The sequence below is a fragment of the Balaenoptera borealis genome, assembly GCF_965194805.1.
Source record: "Balaenoptera borealis genome assembly, chromosome: 13".
Taxonomy (NCBI): domain Eukaryota; kingdom Metazoa; phylum Chordata; class Mammalia; order Artiodactyla; family Balaenopteridae; genus Balaenoptera; species Balaenoptera borealis.
This window is the reverse complement of record NC_138870.1, coordinates 49,849,554-49,876,280: the sequence shown is the minus strand read 5'-3', so window position 1 is coordinate 49,876,280 and position 26,727 is coordinate 49,849,554. Positions and strand designations below refer to the sequence as shown.

Here is a 26,727-nt window from a genome sequence, read left to right as displayed (position 1 = left end):
GGAAGGTCAGTATATATGTGATTTTGGTGAAGGTGGGGTACATGCAATCAAGCACATATTTTTTGCAGAAGGTTTCTGCTAGTCATGAGGAGTAGTCATCACCGTGAAGGATTTTAGTGCTTTTCTAGATATGAGGAGATGCAAAAATCAGGCTCATAAAATCTTCTCCTGAAAATATCTATCTGAAGGCCTGTTCTGCCAGTTTTTCCCAGAGCACAGAGTACCTCATTCCTGATCTCCACCCTGAACTCCTTTCAGGGGGTGTTGAAGGTCAGCAGCTGCAGCAAGCAGCTCATGATTCAATCTTGTAGAGGTAGGTGGCAAGTGCCCATTTGTAGCTGGCAGATTATTCACATTTTACAAATTTGGAAACAAATTAAGTATTTGGCTGAATTCACATTGCCTTACTTCTGCCACAGCTAGTCTGTAGGCTTGAATTTTAGTTTCTGCAGTTACAAAATAGTAATAATATCAACTTTTTATTGCTGTCAGAAGATTTAGGTGAAATGATATATGTGAAGTTGATGGTAGATAATATGAGATGAATAAATGGTGGCCATTATTAGTAACATCAGAAAGTTTGGAAGACAGTATTACAGAGAGTGGGGTAGTTTGGAAACTAAGGAACTAAGACAGAAACTCCAGGAAGAACTTTAGACTTATATTAAGGAAGAAATCTGTAAATTGACACTTGTATAAGCTATAATAAGACATTTGATAATGATGGAATGTCTAGCAGTGACTATAAATGCTTCATTTTCATTACAAAAAAGAATGCTAAATTTTAAAAAGAAACAACATTAAGATACACGCTTCAAAGTCATGTTCTTCAGTGTTCGTTACTGACGTTTTTCCCATTCATACATCATTTTTATTTTACTTCAAAGAACAGAAAGAAGGAGAAAGACCATATATTTCCTGAATTTTGACCCTACTCTCCCTTTTCCTTCTCTTTGATTTTTCTTTTTTGTCCTATATTTCTTTTTCATCCTGTATTTTTCACAGCCTCATATTCTTGGCCTATTTAACCTATTTACAAACTCCTAAACATCACTACCCATAGTATTATATCAGAACTGTAGCAAGTTTTCTTTTTAAGTCTTGTTTTTCCAACGATTAAAACTCTGGATCCAATTTATCTACTGCCCCAGTATTAGTGTTTGGGTGTTCATTTCTAAATTGCCTTGTTGCTATGGCTAGGCATGCTATGTAAATATTTGCTTGGCTTAGAAAGGAATCTGAAAAGAGAATTAGGTGGGAATAAATCCAGTCAATTTCTCTTATGACTTGCAGTCTTAATATTCTTCAGAAATTGAGGAAAAAAATACAATTTAGGGGAAAAGCAAATCATGTGATCAGAACTTGAAATTTTTATGGTAAAATTTCTGCCTTGATTTCTACTCATAGGTGAAATAACAATGGGAGAAACAAAAGATAGCAATATACTAAATATTCCAGCAACTCTTGTTCCATAAATAAGTGAACTAGTGAATACATACATAGCATACAAATTAATAAAGCCCAAACTTATATTACACACCCACAGCCTCATTTCCAGTTTTTCTGCCCCTTCATTCCTCAGCCATGCCATGTCTTTTCTCATTCCCCACCCTCTTTTCTGTATTAAGCATGTCCTCCAAGGCCCAGCATAAATGTCATCACCTCTGTAGCATTTCAAGGATTCCTTCAATAAGAATTAATTCCCATGTTCCTATAGTACATGGTGTATGCCTCTATTTGGGGGATTTTCTTCTGCTTCACAGTATGGCAATATTGTAATTCTTTTGTCTCCCCTATCTTTTAGGCTGTTGGAGGGTAGTGATGACCTTTTACTCCTCCCTGTAATCTTCCAGCATCCAGCACAAATTCCTGTAGATATAAGGTAATCAATAATGTTTGCCCAAGGGAGGAAAGAGATGACAGTGTGAGTTTTTTGCAACAGATATGTAGTAGAGGCTGTTGGCACTAATAGTATCCATGATCTGCATGTCACTACATTTCCTGGCTTCTCTTACAGTTATATTGGGGCCATGTGACAAGTTCTAACTAATAGAGTATGAATGAAAGCAACTTATGTGATTTCTGGCTGAAGGGCATTAAGAACCAGTAATTCTCCTTTCTCCCCACCTTTCCCTGCTCTAATAGCCTCATGTTTCATATGGAGTCACTATAACATGGAGTCACTAAAAGATAAAGAAAGGCTGCTTGTCTTGCACTGGACTCTGTGTGAGCAAGAAACCGTTATTGTGTTTAGCCACTGAGATTTCAGAATTTGTCATGAGAACATAGCCTAGCCTATTCTGACCAATACAAGATGCTATTTAATAAGATTAAAAATCATAATGGCATAACAAGCCAATGAAACATTGAGCTTACAAGAATGCTCTAATGTGTTCTTAAGTCAAGGCTAAAAATACATATCCTCACAACCCCAACTTAACATATAACAACCTTTTCTTGGCAAGACTCTGTGAGACCAAAGCAGGGGTATGTGTGTGTGTGTTAATTACACACAATAGATTGGTTTTAACTAAGGACAAAAGACCAAATGTCCCAGTATTCCCCTCAGCCTGAGTGAAAATGAACGTGCACCTGCCATCCAGCATCTAGTGGCAGCATACTGTGACTGAGATTGTAGCTGGCTAGCAGCTGTGAATATGATTGCTCTGACCTGGTTTCATACAATATACAAAATATGAAAGACATCACTCCACTGCTTCTCGATTTATATCTTGAGTGCATCCGTATCAGCTACTTTGGAAATCTCTTCTATGGACGCCTCCCATAGAATTGTGGAGAATGCAAACCTAGTCTCAGTTTTTAAAGAATAAAAAATGGGAAAACAATCATGTTGGACATGGTTGTATGGGGTGCCTTTCAATAACTATACAAGAGCCCAGAGAGGTCTTTTGTCAAAAGAAATGACTCTTGAGGCTCCAAAAATCTCTCAGTGGATTCTGCATTTAAAGTCCTGTCCACTGGTATTTTTCTAATTTTACAATTTATTTAATGTTATCCATAAAGTAAGCTTAATGAATTCTAATTATAAACCTAATTATAGATGCCTTCATCTGAATATGTTAATTATTCTGAAAGCATATAAAACTAAAAACTTGGATTAAAAATTTTTACAATAAACTATAAACTTTCCTAGCAGGGTCTTGTAAATAATGGCTTATAAGCATTTAATATTTAATGAATTTTATCAAATGAATGAATGATGAATGAATATGGTACCAAGGAACCTAGGTTTCAGTGCCTTTTCCTGTACATGTGGTCTTAGGTGGGTCTACTAACTTTAGCTTCACTTTTTAGAACTCCCTGGTACTTTCAAGCTCTTCAAGGGCACAAAGATTTACAGATATTATGCATACTGTTAACAAATGAAGAAAATATTTATGTATGGTGAGGGTTTTTTTTCTAATTAACCAAATATAACTGTTTACTGTAAATACTTTGGAGAGTAGTTTTGATCAAGATGCATAAGAATGCGACCATAAAGTTACCTGCTTAACTTGTAACCTGGTGTAACTTGCCCTGTGCCTGGACTGTCCTTGAAGGGTTAGTCATTGTTTGCATTTACATAATGCCTCATAGGTCACAAGATAGTTTCAGGCTAAAATACTCTCAGCTACCTGCTTCTCAGTAAGCTAGATTTTCAACTGCCCTTACTTTGTTTTATTTGCCTAAAGTTAGAGCCATTTTGCCATTTTGTCTTCCATTCAGAGGCTTTTCTGCTGATTTCCATCTGCCAGGCATTGACTCAAACTGCTTATTTGTTTTGTGCTGTTTTGCTGTATAATTCTAATTGATTTCTTAATGTTGGTTCATTTTTCTGGGAGTTTGTTGATTGTGATCTTGAATTATCACTTGTTATAAATTTTTTCCCAAGAAATAATCTGTATAAGATTTGTTATATGAAATGTGATGTAGGTTTCAAATCCAGCCCTGTGGTTTGTGGTGGAGCCTAGCAATGTAGGTGGTCACCTGAAGTTTATTGATTTTGTATTTTTTTTCCTTGATTCACCAGAATTTCATTTCTCAATGCATGTCCTGAGTCATGGAATTCAATCTTCATGAGTTTTATTCATTAGACATATTTATTAAGCAACTATTACATGATAGGCACTGTGATAAGCTTTTTGGATGTAAGTAGTGGTTCTCTCAAGCAGACTATACACTATTTCTTTAATTTTCATACTTATTATGATACTAATGCTATGATTACACCCATCCCATAATTATGTTTGCACGTATGTACAAATCAGAGTATAAATATTGGGATATTAGTTTTCTTGAATGATATTCCTCGTAATTTTTTTCAATCTGAACTGGAATAGACTATCCTAGTTACAGTATTGAGTTGAAGGGTTATCCAGAGATGCAGAAACATGTTTCAAAAAAGACATGTAGAGTTTTTTCCTCGGAAGCCTTTATGAAGGAGAATGAGCTTTCTTTCATGATGCCAAAGACTTCAAACAACAATTGTGGATTTCTCTGTCAATATACCAGCTTTATTTTATTTTAAATAAACTTTATTGACATATAAGTTACATTAAAATGCATGCATTTTAAGTGTACAGTTTGGTGAATTCTGACAAATTATTATATCCATTTAATCACCACTCTAATCAAGATATAGAGCATTTCCATCATCCCAGAAAGTTCTCTCATGCCATTTTTATTCAGTCCTCCCTGAAGCCCAGGCAATTGCTAATCTGGTTTTTATCATCATAGACCAGTTGGTTTTCTGTACTCTAAAATGGTATATAAATAGAATGACATCATATGTGTTCTTTTTTATTTGGCTTCTTTTATTCTGCATACTTATCTTTAGTTCATCCATGTAGTTGTTTGTATACATCAGTAGTTCTTCCTTTCCTTGTTGGTTAGTATTGTATTGTGTGGAAATGCCACAATTTTTTTTTATCAATTCACATGTTGAAGGATATTTGGATTATTTTTATTATTTAAATACTTACATGAATATTTAAATAGAAATATTTCTGTGGACATATGTTATCATATGAAGTTTGATTTTTAATACATAAAATAAAAAATGTGTTAAAAAAGCAATACAATGTCTGAAATTAGTATTTCAGATACTAGGCATCTGAATAACTGGATATAGGCCTAGTTGGGCACTTTACTAATGCACTACTTTGGCAAAGACACAAATATGTTTAAATTTTACTTTCTTTGTAAATAAAAAACTTGATTTGATTATTAAGAAGAGTCAACCAGATGATATAATAAATGGAATTGATTTCTAAATTGTAAAACTTAACAAAAATGAAAGGTGGTATTATCATATGCAAAATATGTACATATTTAGGAAATAGTATTTCAGAAATAAAGTTACATAAGTAAAGCAAATTGATTTGACATAATTTGAATGAGAAAAGAAAATATAATATTACTTAAGATTTGATATTTGCATTATGCTAAGTGAAATAAGTCAGACAGAAAAAGGCAAATACTGTATGATAGCACTTATATTGGGTTGGCCAAAAAGTTCGTTCGGGTTTTCCTGTAACATCTTATAGAAAACCCTGAAAGAACTTTTTGGCCAACCCAATAGTGGAATCTGAAGAATACAATGAACTGGTGAATAAAACAAAAAAGAAGCAGACTCACAGATATAGAGAACAAACTAGTGGTTGCCAGTGGGGAGAGGGAAGCTGGGAGAAGCAACATAGGGGTAGGGGGGAAAAGGGGTTATGGGATTGTATGAAATCATGTGTGTGAAACTTTTGAAAATTATAAACACTATAGAATTTAGAGAATCTCATTCAATAAAAAAATTAAATTAAAAAAGATTTGACATTTACGTTTATCTCCTTAATCAGTTTTTAAAGAACAAATTGGACAATTGCAAAATCCAGAAATAGTTTTATATAGAAAAATTAATCACTTCACTGGCATCTTACTTTAAATAAATATCTATTCAGTTAAGATTAACTGCAAGAAGTACCATTTATCATGTGGGAGCTACAGACCCCATTGTAGAGTAGAGCATAAAAAGATATTCTCTTCCTCTGTCATTCAACCAGATATAACTTGAGAATAAAATTCCTCCTCATAACTATTCTAGAGAGAATTGTATATCTTTTTCACTCCAGGTATGGGATCTTTAAAAATTATTCCTCTTTTTATTTGAGAGATTTTTTTTCCCCTTCCTTTCTTTTCCAGTTACTATTTTTGTGTAAAAATTTTAAAATTGTGGTATAAACCAACAACAATTTCATTATGCCCATGTACTCTGTTTGTAGAACAGGGATGGCTTGTCTCTGCTCCATAATGTCTGTAGCTTCAAGTGGAAAGACTGGAGCACAGGGTCCTAATATATTGAGGTGCATCTTCAATCACATATATGGTTTCTGGGTTGGAATGACTCAAAGGCTAGGTTCTCCTGGGTCTCCTTATTGAAGCACTGAGACATGGTTTCTGCCTATGGCTTGGGATTCTTACAGTGTGATTGCTGTGTTCCTAAAGGCAGCCTACTGAGAGCTAGCCTTCCAAGACCCAGGTAGAGGTTCACCTAAACTCAAAAGTTACTCAGTGTCTCTTCTATTTTGTTCTGCTGGTCACTAGCAAGTCACAAGTCAATATTAGTCTTCTATTGCTGCTGTAACAAATCATCACAAATTTAGTGGCCTAAAACAACACAAATTTATGAACTCACCATTCTGTAAGTCAGAAGTCTGAGTCCGTTTGACTGATTCCTCTGCTCTGGGTCTCACAATCTAGGGGAAATTTTGTTTCCAAGCTCATTCAGGTTACCTGCAAAATTCAGATCCTTGCGGTTGTAGGGCTGAGGTCTCCATTTCCATGGCAGCTGTCAGCTTCTGAAGGTCACCTCTATTACTCATCACATTGCTCCTTCATCTTCAAAAGGCAACAGTGCCTAGAGTCTTTCTCATGCTTTGAATCTCTCTGACTTCCTCCTCATTCCATCTCTTAAAAGCAGTTTTCTGCTTTTAAGAATGTGTGTGATTATATTGGGCCCACCTGGATAATATCCCTATTTTAAGGCCCATCATCTTATTTACATTTGCAAACTCCCTTTTGCCCTGTGAACAACATATATTCATAGGCTCTAGGGTAGAGTAGGAATATCTTTGGGAAGTCATTCTACCTACCACAAAAGAGAAGAGGTATTAGACTCCACCTTTAGAGGGGGAATAGCAAATATACATTTTTGGAAAGCATGTGGGGTGGGAGATGTTGTTGCAGCCATTTTTGGAAAATGCAGTCTGCCACACTTTCCTCCTTAGCTCTTTTTCTCTATCACTTTCTCCAACTGGAAACCAGTGGAAGAATGCTAGTAAAAAATTACTAAACAACAAATGGACCTGCTTATAGTTTTCCTTAGAAAAGTCAGGTCTGATATAGAGAGAAAGAGGTAGGTGGTTTGTTGTTTGTTCCTTGGGTTTTTTTGTTTTATCTCCTGCCTTTGAAAATTTAATTCCATGTGGTAGACACAGTTGTGTTTCTTAGACCCCAGATGCAGCCCAGATGCAGAGAGCGGGGTTAGCAGGAAGCCTCCACATGTCATCAACTTCAAGTTCTGCCTTAGCTGCAGGAAGTCACATTGTCTGATGTCACCTCCTGTTTTGGGTAGGCTGCATCTGGTGACCAAGGGTGGCAGATGTACTAAAACCCAGTCATTTTGATTTCCTCTGCTGCCCAGTCATGCTAATTCCCCTTTCCCTTCTTACGTGTTGACTGCTAATAAATATGTTGCACCTTAAACTTCTCAGAATCTGCTTTTACGTAATCCAACCTTTGAAAGTTGGTACCAGGAAGGGTCTGAGAAAGCAGATGTTAACTACAGACTTTTATTTATTTATTTATTTTTTTAATTTTTTTTTTTTTTTTAAGTGGTGTTATTTGACATGACTTATTTGATAGGAAACAACTTTCGGGTTAACTGTTGCCCGTTTACCCTTTTTTTTTTTTTTTTTTTTAATGTAAGGGCTTGGGTGCTCTTATAGCTACTTTATTTATTTTATTTATTTATTTATTTATTTATGACTGTGTTGGGTCTTCGGTTCGTGCGAGGGCTTTCTCTAGTTGCGGCAAGTGGGGGCCACTCCTCATCGCGGTGCGGGGACTGCTCTTCATCGCGGTGCGCAGGCCTCTCACTATCGCGGCCCCTCCCGTTGCGGGGCACAGGCTCCAGACGCGCAGGCTCAGTAGTTGTGGCTCACAGGCCCAGCTGCTCCGTGGCATGTGGGATCTTCCCAGACCAGGGCTCGAACCCGTGTCCCCTGCATTGGCAGGCAGATTCTCAACCACTGCGCCACCAGGGAAGCCCAACTACAGACTTTTAGAGCTGCATTATTCATCACCTGGCTGGAGGACCCCAACACAGACAGCTTCTGGAACAATGTGGTGGTTCATTTATTAAAACTTTTCAGCAATGTTGGAAGGCATACCAATGGAAGCTCTGCACTAGTGAAAGTGAAGTATCAGATTATTTAGATGTATGGAGTAACTGGTATCTTAAGGATTACAAGACTGTACCCCCAAAGCAGCTACAAGACTTAGCCAGTGGAGCTGGTAGAGTACTTGTGTCACTGGATACTAAGAATGCTTAATCAAGGGGGTCAAAACTTAAAATTAGATAGGAAAGAGTTGATTAACTTGGCAGTGTTTCTCCTGATACAGGATTTAACACACTGGCAACTACCCCCAGGAGATGATGTGAACTTTCTACTAGAAAGTCTCCTAGAAAAATACAGAAAAAGCAATAGCCCACAGATGAATGTGTTAGGTTCTCCAGAGAAGCAGTATGTCTCTCTCTCTATATATATATAGATGTAGATATGGATATAGATATAGATAGCTATAATTTTAAGAACTCTACTGATTTAAATGTTTGGCATTTAAAAAATACTTTCACAGCAACATCTAGACTGGCAGTTGATCAAACAACTGGCTCCCATAGCCCAGTCAAGTTGACACATAGAATTAACCATCACGATGAGCAAAGCTGAAATGCCAGAATTTCCATGGCAGATGGTGAAGGAAATCATTAAAAGCTCAGGGAAGTGACTCTGCAGGAATGTAGATGTTATATACTACCAAAAGACTCACCAGTTATTATATTCTATAGGGAGACCCATAGAGCACAGTAATTAACAAGGCCATAAGGAATGTGCTGGTGCAAGGGGCACCAGCATCACTAGAATGTTCAGTGGTGGCTCTCCTCTGTAGTTTAGACAAGGCAGTTACAGAACTTGGCTCACTGATAACAATGGGGCTGATAAGACCTCAGAACAGTGTAATTCAGATAGCAGTGCTTAACTACCCAAAATCAGGATACAAAGACTACTGCAGTGACTAATAAGCTTGGTCTGGCATCCTAGAGGGGCTCATCCACAGAAAGCTATTAAGATGATTCATAGAACATGGCATACAAAAGGGCATAATAGATGGACAGCTGACAAAGGCACTACTCATCTTGAACCAGCAGAGGAAATCAAAGTTGGATCACTGGGTGGGGAGGTAGAAGGAAGTCACCCCATTAAAAAAAAATCATAAGTCTTTGCCCTGTTTCCAGACCTGAGCCAGTTTTTAGAACTGGAACACTTTGACTACAGAGATGGCTGGTTCTTAGGAGAAACAACCCTGCAACAACATGACAATTATATTTGAATGATTCCCCAGGTCTTTCCCCAAAGGAAAGCAGGAACGGGGAAACCTAGATATTATGCAGACTGAAGGACAGAGTGAATGAGTGGACGTTGACAACTAAAGACCCAAAGTATCATCATGCCCCTTCCTAGAATTTGGACAGGTGAGCTCCAGATAATAAATGGAGTATTGCCAAGATCCAGCTTATAGTGAGTTCACTAAGTTAATGGATTCATTCAGTGGTCATTTCTGATCCAGGATTTTAACACTGGACAGTTGGAGCAACTCCCACACTGGATCCTTGGTCTTTGAGGTAAAGAGAAGACTCCAATTGAATATCAGTGGCTCCATGCCCAACTACTGTGAGAGGGGCTGTCATTTGTCTCATTTGTCTCACTGACCTCCCACTTCTAAGAGATACCTCAGGGGAGAGACCCAGCAGAATCCTGCTCGACTAGGAGCTGCTACTTGAACAAATATGGAGAAATAGATGCCCGTGGTACAAAGGGTGAACTGTGACAGATGTGATGATTATACCACCCAGATGCTCTTCAGAGACCGACTTGCTGTGGGGATGCCATCACCAGACAGCCTCCCAGTGTCAGTTCCTTCAGAGTTGCCTCAGCTGCAGCAAACTGCTTCACCTGCACCTAGAGACTGAGCAAGGCAGGGACGGGTGGAAAGCCCCGGCCATTTGGACCACTAGACATGTTAGGCAGCCTGGGGTTGGTGGACCTACCTGTTTACTGTCACATTTGGTTAAGGAAGGATCAATAGATGTCCATGGTGATCACCTGAGTTCTCTCTGGAGCTCCGTGCTGAATTGGCCAAGTTTTTGTTGGGTCCATCACAATTGAATTTCTTGCTACCCAATCTTGCTTATCCCCTTTCCCCTTCTCTAATAAACACGTTACTCACTAAATGCAGTGGTGGCATTTGCTTCTGGAGCACCTAACCTATGACATACCAGTTTATAAAGGCAAACTGGGCACAATCTCCTTTTATTTCTGCCTTCAGGGTCCACATTCAAGACACAGAATTGTGTGAAACTCCTGCACATAAAGAATACACAGTCTCACCAAGCCAGCAATTGAAAAGTCAAGTTAATATGCAATTTCCCATCCCTTTCCTCTTTTGAAACTCTGGTCATCTCTTAATCCACATGCTATAATTTAAAATTGTTGTGAATTAAATCACTCACATAATTTTTTTGTTTTTTACTTCTACTAGCATGCTCATCTTTCCAAGTGAATAATGTTTGTTTTTAACTTTTTTTATTCAAGTTTAATGAAGTATAATTTACCTCCAGGAAAATTTACCCTTTTTAGGTAAATAATCTTACAAATTTTGACAGACGTGTACAGTCCTGTAACTCACACCAGAATCAAGTCATCAACCCACTTCTTCCATTCCCAGTCCCTGGCAACTACTGATTAGGGTTTTGGTTTTGTTCTTTTTAACTGTTTTCTTTTATTTATTTATTTTTTACTCACTCTGAAACTTTTCAACTCTCTTTGGTTATTCTTTATGTTTTCTAACTCTGTTAAAAGACTTCTTGTAACTTCTCGCTTTGTGCAGCCATTCTTCTCCCAAGAGAAGGATCATCTGTAAGATCATTATTCTGAACTCTTTCTCCAGTAGATTGCCTATCTCCACGTCACTTAGTTGTTCTTCTAGGGTTTTATCTTTTTCCTTCGTCTGAAACATATTCCTTTTCTGTCTCATTTTGTCTAGATTTTGATTTTTATTTTTATGTATGTGGAGGGTTAGTTATGTTTCTTGACCTTGGAGAAGCAGCCCTCTGTAGTGATGTCCTATGTGTCCCAGCAGCGCACTCCCCTCTCGTCTCCCAAGGGCCAGGGACCAGCTGGTCCCAGGGTAGACTCTGATCTGCGTTTGCGGACTTGTTCCACAGGCTACCGGTTGGTAGTATTCTTGCTTCTGGTGTCTGCCCCCTGGTGGGTGAGGCTGGTCTAAGATGCTGTGCAGGCTTCGTGGAGGGAGGGGCCAGTGGGTGGAACTGAGTCTTGGCCCTCTGATGGGCAGGGCCGTGTCTAGGGGCGTGTCCAGAGGCAGCTGTGGGCTCTTTAGTCTTTAGGCAGCCAGTCAGCTGATGGGTTGGGCTGTGTTCCTGCCTGTTGGTTGTTTGGCAAGAGGCATCTCAGCACTGGAGCCTACAGGCTGTTGGGTGAGGATAGGCCTTGTTGCCAAAATAGCGACTTCCAGAAGACCTCAAGCTGATGAATATTCCCCCAGTTCCTCCACCACCAGTGTCATTGTCCCCACAGTGAACCACGGCCGCCCCCCCGCCTCCCCCGGAGACCCTCCAAGACCAGCAGGTAGGTCTGGCCCAGGCTTCTGTGAAGTCACTGCTTTTGCCCTGAGACCTTGTGTGTGCCCTCCAAGAGTAGAGTATCTGTTTCCCCCAGCTCTGGGGAGCTCCTGCACTCAAGCCCCACTGGCCTTCAAAGCCAAATGCTCTGGGGGCTCCTCCTCCCAATGCCAGACCCCCAGGCTGGGGAACCTGACATGGGGCTCAGAACGCTCACTCCTGTAGGAGAGCTTCTGCGATATAATTGTTCTCCAGTTTGTGGGTCGACCACCTGCGTGGTATGGGATTTGATTATATCGTAAATACACCCCCCTCCTACTATCTCGTTGGGTTTCTTCTTTATGCTTTTGGATGTAGAATATCTTTCTTTGTAGGTTCCAGTCTTTTTTATTGATGGTTGTTCAGCAGTTAGTTGTGATTTGGGTGTGCTCATGAGAGCAGGTGAGCTCAAGTGCGTTTTACTCATTTTATCTTGTTGATAAAATTTGCAACATTTTTCCTTCCTTTTGACACTTTATCCTCTTTCACCATCATGCCCGGAATTTTAGGCTGATTCCAATTCAGTGTCAACAGGGCAAACCCTCAGGAAACGGCTCCCTTGCATTTTCTGGATCATCTTATACTCACCTGAGGGGCATTTCTGCTGCTGCATGACATGATGTGTTAATCCCACTTCCATATTACCTAGCTCTGGGGCTTTATCTTCTGCCTTTTCCAATCAGTCAAGCTAGCTCCTCCTTTCTCAGAGTTCATTGCTTTAAGGTTCTCAAAGATTCCCCACTTGAACTGAGTAATCACATAGAGGCTCCAGGACTCATGAAATCAAATGAGTTTATGTTTCAACTCTAGTGGCTCTGAGTATATCACCTACTTTCTTCCTATAAGTTTTAGATTTAAATGGCTTACTGCTTCATTAAACAATAAGTCCATTTAATAGGAAACATCTTTACTACTAGAACTTGAACTGAAAAATTATAAAGGATAAAAAGTTTATTTTTATATAATAGAAACTAATCCTAATTCAAGACTTCGTCACGTTACACCTGGATGATTAAAATACTCTTCAAAATGATTGCCCTATCTCTAATGTTATTCCACCTCCAGCATTTTATCCTTTGCAAAGGCATCAGTATTATCTTTCTTCCTGTTAAAATCTTCCAATGAAAGTGAAGGATTAGAAAGAGAAGGTTAGAGAGAAACCACCTGTGCGACATTTTAAATGGTATGCAGATTCACTTAAAGCAATGCCTCTGTTCCCCACCAAATGTAATACAAGAGCTTTTCTTTTGGGAAGCCCTTTCAAGGAAAAAATATAGACATACAATGTTTGCAATTCCATTATAGCAACAATTTGTAGTTCATATAACATTTTCCCAGCCAGCCAGAAATAAATATAATAGGAGAGTGTTACTTGGAGATTAGGGAAATCATATGTTCTTGTACCTTTCCATAGTCTGAGAAAAGAAGTTCAAGTAAGCAATACTATTTGCCTTATTGAGTCATAACATCCTTCATTAAGTGTTTCCACATAAGAATCCAAGGAGGGCAGTCTACGAAGTCTGTAATTCAGGGCTGGATGAAAATAATTATCCGCTACTATTTCATAGAAAACATTTGGTTTTCTTGTTGCTATTAAGAACAACAAACAGCTCATGAACCCATTCATTCTTAGTCCCAACTGATTTAATTTGAACAATTATGCTTAATATTTCTTATTTTCATTTTCTAAATTACAAATATAATTAGCCTTAATCTTGAGTTTTGATGTATTATTCTGTTTACATATGGAAATGTTGCAATATTCTGGGTAAATTTTGAAACAAAACTGCCCCTTTGTCTTTCCTATCTGATATGATCTCATGAACATAATTTTTGTATTTACAAGGATAAACTACTGGGTAATAGTTGACAGCTGTTCCTTACAATTTAAAACTTGAATGGATGACTAATCAACATGCCTGAACATAGAAACACTTGATTGCAATTAAATTTTAAAACAGTTCTCCTGTGACTTAAAATAGGTAAGGCCTCTTCTGTGTTTTTTACCAGCCAGATCTGTATGTAATCTCAAAAACAGAATCACTAATTCGACAAATATCTGCTGAGGGTTTATGTGCAATAAAAATGGAAACAATAGGTATTTCATGAGGGCTCACTATGTATCAGGAACTAGGTTGCAATGTTTATATTATCTATTTAATCTTCATAACAAACACAAGAGAAAGACTTTTTCTCCATTTTGCAAACAAGGAGACTGAATCATGTGAATTTTAGGACTGTGCTCAAGTCACACAGCAACTCAGTAATATCCGCTCTACTCAAATCTGTCTGATTCTAGGGTTTGTGCTGTACTATAGCCCAGCACGCTATAGTACTATTCTCTTTTAGGCCATAGGTACAAAGATGAATGAGAAGTGGTCCTTACCTCAGAGAATTTAGTATATAATCTAGTTAGAACATTTATATAAATAATTATGACTCAAGGTGGAAAGAAACGACCAACATAAGAGTCCAGATTAAGCAGTATAGCAATTCAGGCTGGGGGTGGGAGGACGGCGGAGCAATTGCTGGTGGTTGAAAGAATCAAGGATGGCTTCTTGTGGGAGAGAAAAGTATCAGAGTACAGTACAATAATTACAAGCATGAACTACTTGAATTCAAATCCAAGCTCTGCTACTTATTAGCTGCATGATCTTGGGCGTCTTGTAGGGGTTCGATTTCTTCATCTGCAAAATGTAGGTGATAACAATTGCTTTATAGGGTCAATTGTGAAAACTGGAAGAGCCAATATTTATAAAGCAAGTAGAATCATGCCTGGCACATACTATTTGTCTATTTGTTTTAAAAAATTTTTTGAACAGGAGCTTAAAAAGCAGGAAGAAAATTTCCTTTGAACATGGAGAAAAATGAAATGAGGTAGGAATTAGCAATTTTTGTGAATTTAGAGCCTTCAAGTCACTATGGAAGTGATTTAAATTTTAAAGTAAAATTCTATGACTCAGAGAGGTAATATTTGCATCTAAATTCATAGCACACATATGACAAAACTAGTTCAAATTCATAACATTTGGGTGATAAACAAAATCAACTCTGAATTTCCCTTTTCCTACCACCGCCTTTAAGCCTATTTCTTTCTTCATATTCCTCTGGTCATTAGGTCCTGCCATTTGTAACTCCATAATCTCTCCTGAATCTACCTTCTCTTCTCATTTCCAACTGTCTCTGTCTTATTAAGGATTACCACTCCCTTTAAATTATTCCCATAACACTCTCTCTTCCCCACTACACACACTACCCCCCCCCCCGTTTCATTTTCATTTTAAAGAATATATTTGAATCTTTCAGTTCACAGACCATATATTCAACAGTCTCATGATACCAGTAGAACAAAATCCACATTAAAAAAACAAATGAACCTCCGTGTCTAATCCCTCACAGAATGATCCTGGCTTTCTGAGGGGGAATCATTCCACTCACTCTGCACTTTCTTGGCAGTCCAATATATCTGTTGTGCCCTCTCTCTGCTATCTTGACTGTTTTTATAGCATGACATAATCCACTTTTCTAGTAGTCTCAGAATTCTGGAAAACAGGATGGGATACACCTGTGAAGAACTTACTACAAAATGACAAAATGGACACAGTGATCACAGCCTCCACAGCTTAGATGAAAGACTAGAAACTTAAAAGGAGGTTTGTTAAAGGGAGACTTTGTAAAACTAGAGAACACTTTTGTTTTCCCTCTTCTGACCTTTTAATTGTACACTATGAGAGTTTTGGTGAGTACTTATGGGAGGGCTGGACGTAGGTTCTCAAATACTTGGAAATGTATATGAACTTAGAAACAGTGAAACCCGTACCTACTTCCTGCCTGCAGGAGTCTGAAGCTGAAGCTGGTGAAGGAAACTTAGACAGCAGGGAAGAGAATGAAAGAGTGCTAATTTCTGAAGCCATACATCCACCATTTGGTAAACCAAAGATACATAAGATCCCCCACAAGTCAATCAGATGCCAGGGAATGTACCTGGGCTTGAGTTGTCTCAAAGGGACCCCACTTAAGAAACTCTATGATGTAAATACCTCCAGGAGACGGAAGCTGAAGAAAGGTAGCAAGAAGTCAGCTGTGCATCTGCCCACATCAGGAAACAGTTCACACAGGGCTGGATTAAATAACACTAAGTAGAACTTCTGCCTACTTTCCTTCAATCCCTACTCTGCTCCTGGCATTGCAAATAGCAGAAAAGTAAGTGAAGGAAAACCAGATCAATTACTTCTTTGCCAGAGCAGGTCCCCAGGCAAAAAAGATAGGCCTACATTGAAGGACGAGAAGAAACTTTAACTTGAATGAGATGGATGTTTAATATAAGACAGAATCAGACTTCTTAATGCTTGAAAGTGGTGGCTAAATGTGGGATATTCCTGAGATGTCCTTAACACAGAGAGTAAAACTGACATGGTGTATTTGAAGAGAGAAATAAGAAATATGAAACAATGTATTGTTTGTACCATCACGTTTTGCTCATTTAATAAACCATTTGTTTATAGAATCCTTCCCAGCAGCATCTAAACTTGCTTTAAACTCTACCATTTAAAAAAAGAACCAAAGGAAGATACTCATTAGATCCTACTTTTCTCTACACAATGTTTAAACATTTTTGCAATGTAAATCTTTGCAGAAGTTATTTGTCCTACCCGTGTCTACTACCTCTATCACCTCACCTCCAATTATTCCTCGATAATGTGTACTCGCTTCTCACGTCCCCTTTCCTGAAGCAAGTTTTGATAACCTTCATTTTCTAACTCCAGTGGATATTGTTCAGCTGTTTTATTTGATATCTCACTAGAATGTGACACCTGTAAACTCTCTCCTTGAAACTCTCTCTTCCATGGCTTCCATTACAATGCCCTCTCCTGTTTTTCCTCCAACTTTGTTGCCAGATATTTTCAGTCTTCTTGTAAGATCATCTTCTACAATTAGATGTTGTAGTTGCTTATGGTTGTCCCTAGGCCATCTTTTCATGTTATATATGCCTTTCTTCTGTAAACTTGGTAATATCTGCAAGTTTAGTTATCATCTATATGCCAATAATTTCCCAATTTATTTTAAGCCTATATGTTAACAACTGACTTGATATTTCCATTTAAATATCTCAAATGCACTTCCAACTTCACATGTCCAGAGCTAAACCTGTACTCTTTAGCCTCTAATCTGTGTCTCTTCCAAGGTTCCGTATTTCTTCAAATGGTAACACTATTCATTCACTTCTATAAGCCACAAATAATTGTCTTCTCTTGGTCAACCTCCATAATCACTCTTTAATCTACACACTTTCTCTGTCTCCAGTAGAATTTGCTCTATTTCATATTTTTCTGCATCATGTCAATTCAAGTCCCCTGGCTGATCTCCACACTTCTACACTTGCCCTCCTCAGGTCTACTTTCCATATGAAAGCCAAAAGATTTTTTAAAACTATGATCAGGTTATGCACTACCCTGCATAAATCTCTTCATGGCTTCCATTTCACTTAGAATATATATATTTTTTAAACTATTAGTATGTCTTTTGCACAGATGGCTAATTCCCTACCCAATGTCTATTCTCCCCATTTTCCTTAATAACATAACCCTATTTTATTTGGTGTGGTAGCAATATGCTCAGCTAAAAACTACAATTTCTAACCTTTCTTGCAACTAAGTGATACTGTGTGATTAAATTCCTGCCAATAAAATGTAAATGGAAGTTTTTTAGTCTGGGTCTTTTGTGAAGGCGCCTTAATAGGATGTAGACATTTTTGTTCTTTCCTCCTTCTTCCTTTATCTTGCCTGGAATGTGGACCAGATGGCTGAGGCTTAAGAAGTCTTGTTGAATCATGAGATGACATGAGGATAAGCTGTTACCTAGGAATGATGAGACACAAATATAGAAGATAACTGTCAGATCAGGGCAGGGCTTCCTACCTTTGGACCTTTTTTTTTTTTTTTTTTTTAAATGAGAGAAAATTAAACCTGTATCTTTTTTTAAGCTCTTATTGTTTTTGACAAGGGATACTATCAGCTAAGTGCAGTTGCTAATTGATACCATGATCCTACCCTACTCATTTAAAGTGGAATAATAATATGTCACCAAACTGGGACACTTAGGAGAGTGGAAAAGGACAACATTAATTACTAAGTATTATTATTAATTATTACTTATCTTAAACCTGGACTATTCTAGGCAACTGGGATATATGGTTATCCTATCTATAAAGTCCTATGTGGTATACCCTGCCTTCCCTCTTGCCCCCTCCCTCATGCTCAGTACACATCATTGATTATCTTTCACTTCTTGGACCATGTCAAGTTCTTTCCTGTCTTGAGTCTGTACTGCCTCATTGCATAGTTTGCTTCCTTCATCCTCCAGCCAACTCATCATTCAGATCTCAGCTCAAATATTGTCTCCTTACAGATCTAGACTAGTTTATTTTCCCTGTCCTACATGAATGTATCTTTCCTTCATAGTGCTTGTAGCACTGATCATATTAAACTATATGCTATGTGTTAATTTGATTAAATTCTTCCTTCTCCCTAGATGGTAGGTTCATGAAGATACTGATGGTGTCATCATTTTTTCTTTTTTAATCATTGGTATCTAACACAGAGCTTGACAGACGCAGAATAATACATAATATATCTTGTGATTTTAACGAATGGTATGTGGCATATTTCTATTCCCTAAATAATAATTTAGTATAGTCGCTCATATTTTCCCAGTGTTTTTGAAATAGCCCCTGTTTCATTGTGTAAATCCATGTTGTCATCTCTTCTCCATTCTCTGTTCACCTTGGTAATAAGAGATATTACCAAGAGATAAAAAGATTCAAGAATACTTCATCATTGGATACTGGTAAACAGAGTAAATACCAGATGCTTAGAGTGGTTGACCTATATTTGAATGTGAATAAATTAAAGCAGGAAATTTGAAAATAATTCTGTAGCATTGACAATAAAATTGAAGTTTAATTTACTAAGTCTAGTTAAATGCATAAAACTAATAGCAGCTTTATTTAAGGAAACTACAGGCATACCTCAGAGATACTGCAAATTTGATTCCAGACCACCGCAATAAAGCAAGTCACACGATTTTTTTGGTTTCCCGGTGCATATAAAAGTTATGTTAACATATACTTATATGTCTATTAAGTGTGCATTGTGTCTAAAAAACAGTGTATGTACCTTAATTAAAAAATACTTTATTGCTAAAAAAACGCTAACCACCATCTGAGCCTTCAGCGAGTTGTAATTTTTCCTGGTGCGGTCTTACCTCAGAGTTGATGGCTGCTGACTGATCAGGGTGGTGGTTGCTGAAGGGTGGGGTGGCCGTGGCAGTTTCTTAAAATAAGACAGCAGTGGAGTTTGCCACATTGATTGACTGACTCTTCCTTTCATGAACGATCTCTCTGTACCATGCAATGCTGTTTTTTTAAAATATAAATTTATTTATTTTATTTATTTAGTTTTGGCCGTGTTGGGTCTTCGTTGCTGCGTGCAGGTTTTCTCTCGTTGTGGCGAGCAGGGCCTACTCTTTGATGTGGTGCACGTGCTTCTCATTGCAGTGACTTCTCTTGTTGTGGAGCACGGGCTCTAGGCGCGCAGGCTTCAGTAGTTGTGGCACGCAGGCTCAGTAGTTGTGGCGCACGGGCTTAGTTGCTCTGTGGCATGTGGGATCTTCCTGGACCAGGGATCGAACCCATGTCCCCTGCATTGGCAGGCAGATTCTTAACCACTGCACCACCAGGGAAGTCCTGCAATGCTATTTGAAAACATTTTACTCAGAGTAGAATTTCTTTCAGAATTGGAGTCAATCCTCTCAAACCCTGCCACTGCTTTATCAACTAGGTTTATGTAATATTCTAAATCCTTTGTTGTCATTTCAGTAATCTTCACAGCATCTTCACCAGGAGTATATTCCATCTCAAGAAACCACTTTCTTTGCTCCTCTGTAATAAGCAACTCCTCATCTGTTCAAGTTTTATCATGAAATTGTAGCAATTCAGTCACATCTCAGGCCTCACTTCTAATTCTAGTTCTCTTACTATTTCCACCAGATCTGCAGTTATTTCCTCTGCTGAAGTCTTGAACCCCTCAAAGTCATATGAGGGTTGGAATCAACTTCTTCCAAACTCCTGTTGCTAATGTTGCTATTTTGACCTCTTCCCATGAATCATAAATGTTCTTAATGGCATCTAGAATGGTGAACCTTTTCCTGAAGGTTTTCAGTTGACTTTGCCCAGATCCATCAAAGGAATCACTGTCTGTGGTTGCTATAGCCTTACGAAATGTATTTCTTAAACAGTATTACTTGAAAGTTGAAATGGCTCCTTGACCCACGAGCTGCAAAATGGATGTTTTGCTAACGGGCATGAAAACAACACTAATCTCATTGTACATCTCCATCAGAATTCTAGGATGACCAGGTGTGTTGTCAATGAGCAAGAATATTTAGAAAGAAATCTTTTTTTCTGAGCAGTAAGTCTCAACAGTGGGCTTAAAATATTCAGTAAACCATGTTGTAAACAGATGCGCTGTTATCCAAGGCTTTGTTGTTCCATTTACAGAGCACAGAGTAGATTTAGCATAATTCTTAAGGGCCCTAGGATTTCCAGAATGGTACATGAGCACTGGCTTCAGTTTCAAGTCACCAGCTGCATTAGCCCCTAATGAGAGTCAGTCTGTCCTTTGAAACTTTGAAGCCAGGCATTTACTTTTCCTCTCTAGCTATGAAAGTCCTACATGGCATTTTGCTTCCAATATAAGGCTGTTCTGTCTACAATGAAACTATGTTGGTTAGTGTGGCTACCTTCGTTAATTAACTTAGCTAGATCTGCTGGATAACTTGCTGCAGCTTCTACATAAGCACTTGCTGCAGCTTCTACATAAGCACTTGCTGCTTCATCTTGCACTTTTATGTTATGGAGGCAGCTTCTTTCCTTCAACCTCATGAACCGAGCTCTGCTAGCTTCAGAATTTTCCTCTGCAGCTTCCTCACCTCTCTCAGACTTCATAGATTGGAAGAGAGTTAGGGCCTTGCTCTGGATGAGGCTTTGGTTTAAGAGAATGGTTTGAAGTTGTCGATCTTCTACCCAGACTACTTAAACTTTCTCCATATAGCAGTAAGGCTGTTTTGCTTTCCTATCATTTGTATGTTTAGTGGAGTAGCACTTTTAATTTCCTCCAAGATCAATGAATCCTTTGCATTCACAACTTGGCTAACTGTTTGGCACAAGAGGTCCAGCTTTCAGCCTACTCAGATTTCAACATGCCTTCCTCACTAAGCTTAGTAATTTCTAGCTTTTGATTTAAAGTGAGAGATGTGAGAATCTTCCTTTCACTTGAACACTTAGAGGCCATTGTAAGGTTATTAACTGGCCTAATTTCAATATTGTTGTGTCTCAGGGAACAGACAGGCCTGAAGAGAGGGAGAGAGGCCAGGGAACAACTAGTCCATGGGTCAGTCAGAGCACATACATTTATTAAGTTTGCCATCTTATGTGAGCACAGTTTGTGGCCCCTCCCACCAGAATGATTGTCATAGTAACAACAAAGATCACTGATCACAGATCATCATAACAAATATAATAATAATGAAAAAGTTTAAATATTGCACGAATAACCAAAATGTGACACAGAGACACAAAGTGAGCAAACACTCTTAGAAAAATGCTGCTGATAGACTTGCTTAATGCAGGGTTGACACAAAACTTCAAATTGTCAAAACCTCAGTATTTGCAAAGCGCAATAAACTGTGATATTCCTGTATATATAATTACAATTTGTTTTTTGGCAACCAGTTTCTTTTCCACGTGGAATTTGCAAAAGTTCACAACTTACAAATTATATCTGTGTTTACTTGTTTTGTCTTATTTTGTTTTTTATTTTTTTTCTTGGTCTTCACCTGTATTCTTCTTAAGTGCTTCAAAATTGTTTATATTTTTATCTCAGCAAACCATTATCTGTGGTAATACTTCTGTCTTTTGTTTTATATTTTCCAGGAGACTTAGATATTCTAATCAAATACTCAATGTCCAATCATTTTCATTATACAAGAGTTTTCAGTTCTTATTATAAATTCTTATATTTTAACTTTAATTCTATATTTTACCTTTCTTTCTATTCATACCTCTGTTTGTCTCCTTGTTCAGTCACTGATAGGACTGCCATTCCTTTCCACTTGCACTGTTGACCCTCACGTTCTCTTTTTTTTTCCCCCCAACTGATTTGCTGGTCCATCTTCAGTGATTTCTTAAATAGTAGGATGAACTCCTTATCTAATAGAAGAATTAAAATAAATCTCTTAGTGGTGTGTTCTATTCACTTCATTTTAAAATAGGGATTCTTAACATTTTTGGTGTCATGAACCATTTGGCATCTATTGAAACCTATGGAGCCCTTCTTTTTCAGGTTTAAATAAATAAAATTAAATGCATAGTGTTATTAAGGAAAAGTATTGGTTTGGAATATGTTTACCAAAATATTTAAAATCATCATACGTTAATATATGTGCATGTGTTTGTTAACATATTACATAGAATGGTATAGCATGGATCTAATAATTGCCATATTCCAAAGTTGTTATGGTCTTAAAGATATTTTAATATATCTGTAATAACTCATATCTGATATGAGTAAATCTCCAATTTTATTAGTGTCAAAGCTGTAGGTACTACTGTAGTTTACGGTTTGAAGACAATGCTCACTTTCATCAGAGGTTAGTGAAAATTAAGTATGTATCTTTTGATCCAACTTTGATGACTCATAAATTCTATACATGGATCCCATGGGGATCCAAGGACCTTTGGTTAATAATTAGAGCATGCTGAATTTATAGCGAGCAGCCATGCAAAAAAATGCATTCATTCCATAAATATTTATTGTATTCAATACTGATTGTTCTAAGGATTGAAGCCTATGATTGGTTCTTGAAGAATCTGCAGTTTGGTGGAGATAGACACGTACACAAAGTATAAAACTAGATTGTTATATGGTGTGTCAAAAATTCTGTAATTGTCAACTGGAAGAATTATGGAGTTGTAGAGAATGTTAAGTGGGCAACTATATTATATATTCAGGCTTGCTTTTAATAAAGGAACTTTGGCAGCATAATAGAGAACAGAATTATTTGGAGACTGATGGTGATGATGATGATCTCTGTGTATGCACAGAAGAAGGTTGAAAATGTTCCTAAGGGGAAAAAAGAGCTAAGGAAATTTTCAAAATTTCTAATTGGATTACTACATGGATAGTCATGCTGTTTGCCAAAATCAGGCATGTAATTCTGTCTTAAGAAAAAAGTTATGCATTCCTTTTTGGAAATGGAAAATTGAGGCTTTGGGTGGAAATATCCAGCAGGGAAGTGGAACAACAGAAAGAAATAAGGACTGTGGGAATCAATGATATGTAAGTGATTTAAATCACTAGAAAGGATGAGGAAAGCAGATAGAGACAAAACAGAAGAGGCTCGAGGATGGAACCATGGAAAAGATGTACATTTAAGGAGTAGCAGAGGAGCAGAAACCCCTTAAATAAGGAATTCTCATGGAGGTAGGAGAAGATAGAGGTTGATTCCTTGGAAGATAAAGAAAATTTTTTCTTTGGCCCTGTTTAAAAAATTCAACTAAGTAAATTTTAAAGATGTTATTGGCTTTATTCAATGATTCGTAAATTGGGCGGCATTCCAATCTAGCAGATAGAAAGGAGCTATGAGGAGCTGTACAAAATGAAAGACTCCTATAGGCAGAAGGGAGCAAGAACAAAGAAGCTATGCTATGCAAAAAAAGTTGGTTGCTTATTGCAAGGTTGCCTTCCTTTGGGGCACAGCAAGGGGTCCATCAGGCAGATTAACTAACTTGTGCTCATCTGGTGATTCCTGATAGACAGTTTAACAGTCTGTTTCTGGGAGAACAGAAACTGTAATTAAGTTAAGTCTCAGTTTGGTGAGTTGGGGCTTAGCATAAGCAACTCCATTTTGAGCCTATTTTCTTGTTAACAGCCCTTTACTATTCACTTTACTGTATCAGTTCTTCTTTCATCCTCATTTAATGTTCACACTTTTTATTGTAAAAGGAAATTTAATATTGTATATAGTTACAATTATTTTCTCCTTCTTGAAGAAATGGATGAAAATGCCACACACAGTTTGTATTAATTCCATATATCTATCTTTTAAAAATACGATGTGCAAATTTTCCTTGTTCTCTTACAGCATTATCTCTGCCCATTTTATTTAATGTATTTTACTTTTTCTGGTCAGTTTTAGATAGCGCATTTATGGTCTAAGATTTTCCCTCCAGACACCACTTAATCACAAAAGCATGATTCTTTATTATCCTAATTTGCATTTACCATTAAAAATAATATTAATGCCATAAACCCTTTTTCTCTAGTTGTAGCTTCTTTATATTACCCCCTCTCACAATCCCTTTTCATTGTGGAAGACAAATTAATTTTCTTGGATGCACTCAGAGTCTTCTTCCCATATGTTTATTAAATCAGAAAGTTGAGATTTGAAAAACATTTCTTACAATTTTCCTGTGACATCTTAAGGGTGTTTTAAATGTTCTATTCAAACAAGGCATTAATTTACCTTTTTAGATCTATCAATCTCCTTTGAAATATGTCATATATATATGTCATATAATTTCTTGATTTCCCTTATTTTCTCATTCTTTACATCATTTTAGCTTTTTGTCTAAGCATTTGATTTCCAGAGTTTAGCTGTTTCTATTACAATTTTTATCTTTTTTAAATGTGATAAAGTTACACAGAAAAGTACATAAAACATAAATGTATACAGCTTCAAATTATTAAAAAGTGACCAGCAATTAAACTACCCAGGTCAAGAGAACATTATGAGCTCCCCAGAAGTTCCCCACTTGCCTCTTTCAACTCTTCACCTCCCTTTCTTGACTTTTATGTAAACAGTTCCTTGTTTTGCTGTATAATTTCTGCACCCCCAAAAATGCATTCCTAAGCACTATAATTTAGTTTTTGCTGTTTTAAAACTTTACATCGATTAAATCATACAATGTGTATTGCTTGTGTTGAACATCTCTTGCTCAGCATTCTTTTTATAATTTCACTGGTAATGTTACGGGTCCATTCACTTTTTTCACTTTACTTGATTCCATTGCATGAATGAATCAAAATATATTTATTTATTTTGCTATTAATGGACTTTTAGTTTATGCCTATAATGTTGCTATTAACTTTTTTTTGGTGCTATTCCCTAATGTACCATATGCCCATAATTTCCATGGCTAAATACACAGGGATAGGTTTGCTTGCCTTAGGCTTTGCATATTTTCAACTTTAGGAGATAATTTCAGGTTTGTTTTTTTTTTCCAAAGTAGTTGTACCAGTTTATATTCCTAGGAGCATTGTATGAATTCCTGTTGCTCCACATTCTTTCCAGCACTTTGATATCATCAGACATTTACATTGCATCCATTATGGTGCTTGCAAGGTGATAGTTCATTATAGATTTGAGTTACCCTGATTTATAATGCAGTTGTACCTTTTCATATGTATAATGGCCAATTACACATTCTCTTTTGTGAAATTTCAGTTCCTCATTTTTCCCATTTTTCCACTGGGTTGTCTTTTTCTTACTGATTTGTAGATCTTCTTTATATGTTCTGGATACAAGACTTTTGTCAATTACATATGTTGTTAACTGTATTCTCTTATTAAGTGATTTGCATTTTTTTACATCCCTAATGGTGCCGTTGATAAACAGTCTTAATTTTAATGTAACCCAGTTTATAAATCATTTATTTAGTATTATTTATTTTTGTGTCCTGTTTTAGAAGTATTTCCCTGCCCTAATATCCTGAAGATATTCTCCTTTATTATGTCTATTGTTTTCTTTTCTACTGTTTATTGTCTGTTATTTTCTCTTCCACATTTAATTCTATAAATATTAGCCATGTGAAGTAGGTCCAATATTATTTTTCCACATGAATGCTCAATTATCTGGGGACTATTTATTGTTGCACTGCTATGCAAATCCATCTTTGACATATACCAAGTGTCTATAGATCGCTGGATCTGTTACTAGATCCTCTGTCGTATTGATCTGTTTCTGTATCCCTGGGCCAATGTCACATTATATACTTTTAGATGCATTTAAACATTATTTTTATTATATCTATTATGAAATAGATAATAGAAATTATCTATTTATGGGAAATTGTGGGCATATGTATTGGTTTACAAACCAATGTTAACTTAGTTTTTTCACATGTTTATTAGTTTCTGTGATCTTTATTTTTTCTGCATTACTAACTTGTCATCTGGTAGAATTTCTTTTAACAGTCTGCTAGTAATGAATTCTTTGCTTTTTGGTTTTTGTGAGAATACCTTTATTTCAGGTCTCATTCTAAAAGGAGATTTTTTTTTTAGATAGAAAATGTTTGGTTTCAGCATTTTGGTAAATTATTCCAGTCTTTTGACTTCCTTTTTGCTATTGAGGAGATAGCTGTCAGTCTGTTGCTACTTGTCAACAATAAGAGTTATTGTTGTTTGCTCTTTGATGTTCTAAGGAAAGTATTTCAAATATTTTGTATAGTTTTAAAATTGTCTTATGTGGAAGTTGTGGTCCAAAATGCATAGTTTGCATGACATAGAACTAAAACCTATCCACTCTTATGCAATAAAACATATACACACTCAAAAAAATACATATGCCAGTATGTATATTTTAATAAAAGTAGCTAA

The 26,727-nt window shown here is 37.0% G+C and overlaps 2 long non-coding RNA genes across 9 annotated transcripts in view; both read left to right on the top strand.

Moving 5' to 3' along the window:
- LOC309609610 overlaps positions 1-26,727 on the top strand; it is a 705,176-nt gene that overhangs the window by 478,089 nt on the left and 200,360 nt on the right. The gene's annotated exons all lie outside the window — the stretch shown is intronic.
- Positions 1-26,727, top strand: part of LOC309609588 — a 162,140-nt gene that overhangs the window by 2,170 nt on the left and 133,243 nt on the right. For all 8 annotated transcript variants that reach the window (XR_014233486.1, XR_014233487.1, XR_014233488.1 and 5 more), the window contains exon 2: positions 1,805-1,882. This is a non-coding gene — a long non-coding RNA (uncharacterized lncRNA). The remainder of the gene's footprint in view (positions 1-1,804; positions 1,883-26,727) is intronic.